Below are 6387 nucleotides of genomic sequence, written 5' to 3'. Positions count from 1 at the left end.
ATATTTAATGACTATAAATCTATCAACTGATAGTCTTTTGGTAATGAACCTTGGGAATCCCCTCCCAAATATCTTTTTGTCCCCTTCTTTTCTACAGGAAAACTAGGGTACCAAAGCACGGGCCCAGCACTTGGGACCTTTGCAAGATCTGGGCTTCCGCTGAGGTTTCTACTCAGATCTGGGGCTGTGGGAACGAAACCAGAGAGGGTGCCAGATGGCAGAGTGTGGGAAGTCCTGGGCTGGAAAGGGATGGCCAAGATAAACAAGCGACTGGAGGTCTGAAAAATGAATGGATAAACATCCAGACCAAAGTCAACAGTGCTAGAGAATCCAACCCGGTCTCCGTAGCCAGCGAGGTTTGGACACATGAATTCAGCCTCAAGTCCTTGAAAGAACTTTTGTGCATCTGATTCTTAAGCAGCCTTGCCTTGGGACGTTGCGGGTGAGGGCAATCACACAGTTCCAGTAGCAGCGCAGGAACTGTTAGATTTTCATCAGCATGACTTTCTGTAAGATTTCTGCTTAAAAATCAATAGATGACTGGATACTGGTTGATATTAAAGAGAGAACGTTAATTTTTATAGTATGATAATGGCATTGCGTTTATGTTTTTAAAAGAATCTTTATCTTTTAGAACTATATACTGAACATTTACAGATGAATGATATGATGTGGATTTGCTTCAAAATAAGCTAGGGGTGGAGGCTGGGCGTTGGCCATAAACTTAGAGAGCGTTATATGAGTCTCTCTACCTTTATATATGGTCCTTGAAATTTTCCATAATACAAAGGTTTAAATTAAAGTTATCACAGACATATTTATTTTGTATCATAGAAAAAGATACAAACAAGGATCTAATAGAATATATGTCTGGGTTTTTTTTTTAATTTATTCATCATAAGGGACATTGGTTTCAGGTATACATAGAACAAAATGAAATGGCACACTGGCAAATTTACACCATTTGGAGCTATGGATTAAACCTCTTGTATATCAGAATATTTTATGACAGAATGCCTATGCTTTCCTGTAAATTCCCTGATAAAGTGTTTATAGCACTGTTTGTATTCTCACTTTCCGGGATAATTGGATTGTGTAGACTTAATTTTGGGGAACAGTAAATTCAGGCAGTAAGATTTATGGTGTGGACCTAAGAGATGCTTCAGACTAGCAGTTATTCCTTGGTTGGCTGGTGTCCTGTTTGCCATTCAGGGGGGTCTTGACACAGACTGGGGCAAAAAGAGGAAACAACTGCTTGAAAGTAAGAAGGCTAACACACTGACCAAAAAGTCCCTGCTGGAATTCTTCTCTGACTCAATTCATTTCCTCCCAGGCTTCTGGTACGATGGGGTTTTTTTTGTTTATTTGGTTTGTCTTTTCAATCTCCGATAAATTTGAATTATACTCACTCTATGATGTGTGTTATGGAAAAAAACAAAAAGGCAAACTCTTTAGAATCCTTGTTTAAACTGGAATAACGGATTCAACTTTGAAAGTAATACATGTTCATTTCCTGACCAGCAAAAGACCCCAAATCCTGTGTGACCAGAGTTAGTATTCATGCAACTACAATGCCTTGAGTTCGTTTGCTGTTGTTGGGGGCTGGGTAGAAATGACCTGCTGTTTCTCTAAAGTACGGTTGGCACAGTCATTGACTATATAATCTTACTTAGGTTGCAAATGTTGTTAGAAAACCAGCACATGTCATATCACATTGTTTTTAATGCAGTAAAGAGTCAGATGATCCTGCACAGCTTGCGCTGCGCGGGAAGGCCGTGTGCAGGACGGCCTGCTCTGCTCACCGAGTCTGAATCAATTATGCTCTAATCAGGACTGTTTCCGGAACTGGTCGGATGGAGGTTCAGAATGAAAAGGAAAAATTGCTATTTCTCTCCAGATCCTGTTTGCATCAGTGGACTCCATCTGAGACACATTCTGTTTGACCTTTGGCATAGAGGGGGAGGGGAACTGTTCTGTTTGACTTTTGACTGTCACTGATCCCAGGGCCTCCACTTTCTGTTGTTGTTTTCTTTTTTCTTTTTCTTTTTCTTTTTTTTTAGTAAAAGTTTGAATTAGTACTAAAATTCAGTCATCATCCTCAGTCCGTGAGGATACACAGTCTGAGCTATTCGTGCTTCTCAAATAGTGGATGAGAACTGCTCAAATCCAGGTTCCTAATCTCAGACCACTGAATCCAGTGAGGCCTAACTCCCCTATTTACGTTCTAATGCTGGGAAAATTGTTTTGAATTTGGGGTGCCTAGAAGGGACAATCAAAAGAGATGCCTTCACTTGTGGGTCAGGCAGACTTAAGGACATCACATCTATACATTACCGGGGAGTGATCAGTGAGAACTAGAGGGTCCGCAAGAAGGCTACTGTCAGACCCTAACCAAGTTTTCACCAAGCCATGTCAAAAAGAGAAAAATAAGGGTAAAGTTACTCAAAGTATTTTCTGATTGTGTTAGCCATATATTTCTGGAAATGTTAAAATACCTGTCTTAGTCTGTTTGGACTGCTGTAACAAAATACTACAGACTGCGTAGCTTATAAACAACAGAAATGTATTGTTCACAGTTCTGGAGGCTGGCAAGTCCAAGATCAAGGCGCCCGCATGGTTGGTTTCAGGTAAGAGCTCCCTTCCTGATTCATAGCCTGCACCTTCTCGCTATGTCCTCACATGGTGAAAGGAGCTAGGGATCTCAAGGGAATCTCCTTTATAAAGCCCTAGTCCCATTCATGAGGGTTCTACTCTCATGACCTAAGCACCTCCCAAAGGCCCCACCTTGTAATCAACTTTGGGGGTTAGGATTTCAACAAACAAATTTTGGGGAGACACAAACATTCAGACCACAGCAATAGCTTTTCTTTTAGAGATTTATTTGGCATTTACTTACTTATTTTTGGAGTAGCTAATACATGAGGCCCCTAGCACAAAATTCAAAATGTGAGAAAACCTCCAATATTGATTATGTAGGCCACCTCCCTCCTACCCCAGAGTTCTAGTTCCCAAACCCAGAAGCAGCCACTGTTACTGATTTCTTATTCTTCAAGAAACGTTTCAGCTTCCCTGGTGGCGCAGTGGTTGAGAGTCTGCCTGCCGATGCAGGGGACACAGGTTCATTCCCTGGTCTGGGAAGATTCCACATGCCGCAAAGAGGCTAGGCCAGTGAGCCATGGCCGCTGAGCCTGCGCGTCCGGAGCCTGTGCTCTGCAACGGGAGAGGCCACAGCAGTGAGAGGCCTGCGTACTGCAAAAAAAAAAAGAAATGCTCTATGCATATACAAGCAGATGTGTTTATAGAAACTCATTTTTAATACAGCAGGCAGCATCCTGCTTTTTTCACTTAATAACAGATTGTAAAGATATTTCCATATCAATACATTTGGGAAATCTTTTTTAATTAAATGATAGTGATAATATATTGTAATTGAGTAGTTTTAAATGCTCTGATGACTATACACGCATACACACACACACACACACACACACACACACACACACGGCAGTCTCACATTAGAGACCCAAAAAAGTTGAAAATTTTTTTCTAGTCCAAGAAATCTGAAAGCTGAAGCCACTGGCATGATAATAATAAATATGTAATATATATAGTACTAATAAATTAATTATAGTATTATAACATTTTATAATAAAGTATTTTATAGTAATCATTTATTAAACTATTAAATAATAATAGTAAACATTTCAGAATCAACTAGTTCTAGGCTTAAGCCTTACTTCTGTCATTTTCTAGCTCTAAGAACTTAGATAAGTTACTAATTTCTCTGAGCCAGTTTCCTTATTTAGCAAAACTAAATAAGGGTGAGGTGGGAAATAAAACCTCCTTCCTAAAGTTGTAAGGATTAATTAAGTAAATAATGAATAGAAAGCACCTGGAGACTTGAACCTGAGGATTGTCAGTATGTGGGACAGCTATTGAGAGTTGGCAGCAGAGAAATGCTGCAGAGAGGTGACATTAAGTAAAAGCTGAAAGTATGCATTGACTTCAGCGGTTAGAAGATCAGTTAGAAGATTCAGGCAGAGTTCAGCAGAGTGTTGCGGGCAAAAAAGCAGAGCTGGCAGGAGGGGAGGGGCGGCTGGTGGCGAGAGGAAGAGGTTGGTGGTAAGTACATCCATTGTTGCTAAAGTTGGATGCTTTGTGGTCCAGGAGAGGTAGGGTCCTGGCCAAAGAAATACCGTCTGATAAATAAAAAGAAAATTCAGGAATTCCCTGGCTAGCCAGTGGTTAGGACTCCACGCTTCCACTGCACGGGTTCAGTCTCTGGTCAGGGAACTAAGATCCCGCATCCTGCATGCCATCCATGTGGCCAAAAAATTAAAAAAATAAAATAAAAAAAAATCAACCCTCTGGTCCTTTACCTGCATTTTCTGAACACCTAAAAGGGAAAAACAGTGTAGAGTAGTATTTCTTTCCTTTTTTTTCCCCCACCCAAATCCTATCTGTAAATGGGAAGAAATGGAGAGTGGGTCTCTTCTGCAACTACACTGGGAAAAGATAAAAGTGGTATAAGTATTATTGAATAAGTGCTGTTGAAATAAGTTTTAAGAAGTGACTTATACCATCTTGAAAAGTGAGACATCATAAGATTTTCTTTTTAAACAGTGATGGCAAAACTGATACATCATGTTCTGTTTTTTCACTGTCTGTTTTGTTGAATTTTTTTTTAAGGAGAATTTCAAACATATACTAAAGTAGAAAGACAGCATAATGAACCTTATGATCATCTTCAACAATTATCAACTCATGGTCAATTTCCCAGTACACTCCCTTCACCTCTCGTCAGTATTATTTGAAGCAAGTACCAGAAACCATATCATTTTATCTCCAAGTATTTCAGGATGTATCTCTAAAAGATAAAGATTCTTTTTAAAACAAAACTGCAATACTACTACCATCCCTAAAAAATTAACAATAATCCCTCAACATCATTAATTGTCTAATAAGTGTTCCAATGCCAATGGTCTCATGAATGGCTACTTTCTTTTAACAGGTGATTTGAATCAGGATACAGATAAGATCCACATTGCAATGGCCTTTTCAAAAAATCAGTAGGCTCTCCTTTCATTTCTCTTTCCCCGTTCCCCCTTGCAACTTATTTATTGAAGTGTCTTTCTTTCCATCAATCTGGATTTTGCTAATTGCCTCCCTGTGACATAGTTAACATATTCCTCACACTTCTTCCTAACCCCTATATTTCCTAAAAATTGAAAACTACAGACTTTTCCTTTTTTTTTTTTACAGTTCAGTGGATGTAAAATAGTATTTCAGGTTTTCCCTGGTGGCGCAGTGGTTGAGAATCCGCCTGCCAAGGCAGGGGAAGGGTTAGAGCCCTGGTTCGGGAAGATCCCACATGCTGCAGAGCAACTAACCCCGTGCGCCACAGCTACTGAGCCTGCACTCTAGAGCCCACGAGTCACAACTACTGAGCCCATGTGCCACAACTACTGAGCCCATGTTCCACAACTACTGAAGCCCGTGCGCCTGGAGCCCATGCTCCGCAACAAAAGAAGTCACTGCAATGAGAAGCCCGTGCACCTCAACGAAGAGTAGCCCCCGCTCGCCGCAACTAGAAAAAGCCCACGCGCAGCAACGAAGACCCAATGTAACCATAAATAAATAAGTAAATTTTTAAAAATAGTATTTCATTATAGTCTTAATTTGCTTTTTCCTGTTTATTGATAAAGTTGAACAACTTGTCGTGAAAAAAAGCTGAAAATTACATCTGAAACCTTGATTAGATTCAGGTTTGATTTTTTTTAAAAGACTATTTCATAGTGTTCATTTTCATCAGAAGGGACTTAATGTCTAATTCTTTCCTTTCTGTGCTGTTAGCAGCCACTGATGTTTGATGCCAAGTCTCTTAATGTTTTTGGTTTTTCCATCTCTTTTGTTCACTGTCTTTCGGTAAGCTGTTGCTTCTGGGCAAGGCTGAGTCACAAGTTAAGTTCTCCCAGCTTTGGACCACTAACAATTTTCAGAGACCCATTACCCCAAAGTTACGCTTTTCCGGAATGATTTTTTTTTTCAGTTATACTGAGATATAATTGACATAAAACATTGTATTCATTTAAGGTACAACCCAGTTATTTGCTACATGTAAATATTACAAAATGATCACCACAACAAGTTTAGTTAACATCCATCACCTAGCATAGTTACAATTTTTTTCCTTGTGATGAGAATTTTTAAGATCTACTCTCTTAGCAATTTTCAAATGTATAATACAGTATTGTTAACTATAATCACCACGCTGTACACTGCATCCCCAGAGCTTATTTATCCTCTAATTGGAAATTTGTACCTTTTGACCACCTTCACCCATTTCCCCCACCACCTCTCCCTGCCTCTGGCAACCACCAATCTGTT

General features: G+C 39.7%; 1 long non-coding RNA gene across 1 annotated transcript; it reads left to right on the top strand.

Moving 5' to 3' along the window:
• The first annotated feature begins 291 nt into the window (after positions 1 to 291).
• Positions 292 to 5618, top strand: LOC132593588 (uncharacterized). The gene is made up of 3 exons (XR_009559249.1): positions 292 to 509; positions 2577 to 2627; positions 5263 to 5618. It is a non-coding gene; the product is annotated as an uncharacterized lncRNA (long non-coding RNA).
• Positions 5619 to 6387: the final 769 nt, after the last annotated feature.

Source organism: Globicephala melas, chromosome 16 (genome assembly GCF_963455315.2).
Source record: "Globicephala melas chromosome 16, mGloMel1.2, whole genome shotgun sequence".
Taxonomy (NCBI): domain Eukaryota; kingdom Metazoa; phylum Chordata; class Mammalia; order Artiodactyla; family Delphinidae; genus Globicephala; species Globicephala melas.
Note: the sequence above shows the minus strand (reverse complement) of the source record. Positions and strands in the feature narration are given on the sequence as shown.